Below are 1,243 nucleotides of genomic sequence, written 5' to 3' on the forward strand. Positions count from 1 at the left end.
CACTTCTATTTTGGTCTTGATTTCCTACATAATAGACAGACTAGAAATTTGATGGAAAATTCTCAAACGAATGTCTGTCCCCACAGTATACGTAGAAAATATTGTAAAATTGACTTGGAGGCTGAGCTGCAACATTATTCAATTCGTTAGTAGAAAAATTCTTAAAACTTTAAGAAATTGAAGATACCTAAGCTAAAAGTGAAGTGAGAGCATCTATTTCATGCAGTCCTACTACTCGTCATCCTGAAGTTACTCAATTGGTTGGCCACTAGTAGTTGTTACTGGTTATTATGTCAAGAATTTCATAAGCCTCATTATAAAACTTAGAAAGGAGAGCACCATTTGTAGAATCATCTACCACTATCTTAGTGTGTGCATTAAAACCATTATAAAATGTCTCTAGCTCGATGCAATGCGCAATCCCGTGGTGAGGCCATTTGCGTAGAAACTCTTTAAATCTTTCCCATGCCTTGTATAAGAATTCATCATCCAATTGCTGAAATATAGTGATCTCATTCCGCAACTTAGCATTTTTACTAGTTGGCAAATACTTAACCAGGAAGTGTTCTGTTAATTCTTGCCATGTAGAAATTGAGCTCAGTGGCAATGAATTAAGCAATGATCGTGCTCTATCATGCAACAAGTATGGAAACAACTTAAATCCCAATGTGTCTTCAATTACACCGACCATCTTAGAGGAATCACTCACCTCCACGAACAATTAAAGGTGAAGGTGTGGATCTTCTGTAGGCATTCCACTAAACTAGCCCATTATCTAAAGCATCTGGAACATCACAAGCTTTAATTCAAACTAAGGTGCCTCGATCTCAAGTCCCCTAATTCCCAGATTAGGCTCACTGAAAAGTAGCACAACATACTACCTTACAACTCGATCCTTGTCATCAGCAACTAAGATTGGATTATGAGCACTAGTCGCTCAATTCCCTTAAACTGTATTTTGATTTTCAGGGTCCATTTCTATGGCTTGTTGATATCTCTAAATTATATAAATTTTTAGTGCACCTTTTTACTTAGAATTTATGCAAATCTCGAGTATCTTGATAACTAATTATTTATGTTTAGTACATATTGAGAATGTTGGCACAATTAAAGCAAGAGTATAATTTTTGAGTAATTTAGTGCTAAATTCTCATAATTCTACTCAATTTTGTTACATGTTGACATTTAATAATTTTTGCTACAATTGTTATAGCTTGCAACACTAATTTGTTCGATGTTCGAA

General features: G+C 34.9%; 1 non-coding gene across 1 annotated transcript; it reads left to right on the forward strand.

Annotated features, from left to right (window-relative positions):
- Nucleotides 1–419: 419 nt before the first annotated feature.
- Nucleotides 420–525, forward strand: LOC128033618 (small nucleolar RNA R71). The gene has a single exon (XR_008189597.1). It is a non-coding gene; the product is annotated as a small nucleolar RNA R71 (small nucleolar RNA).
- Nucleotides 526–1,243: the final 718 nt, after the last annotated feature.

The sequence above is a fragment of the Gossypium raimondii genome, chromosome 1 (genome assembly GCF_025698545.1).
Source record: "Gossypium raimondii isolate GPD5lz chromosome 1, ASM2569854v1, whole genome shotgun sequence".
NCBI lineage: Eukaryota > Viridiplantae > Streptophyta > Magnoliopsida > Malvales > Malvaceae > Gossypium > Gossypium raimondii.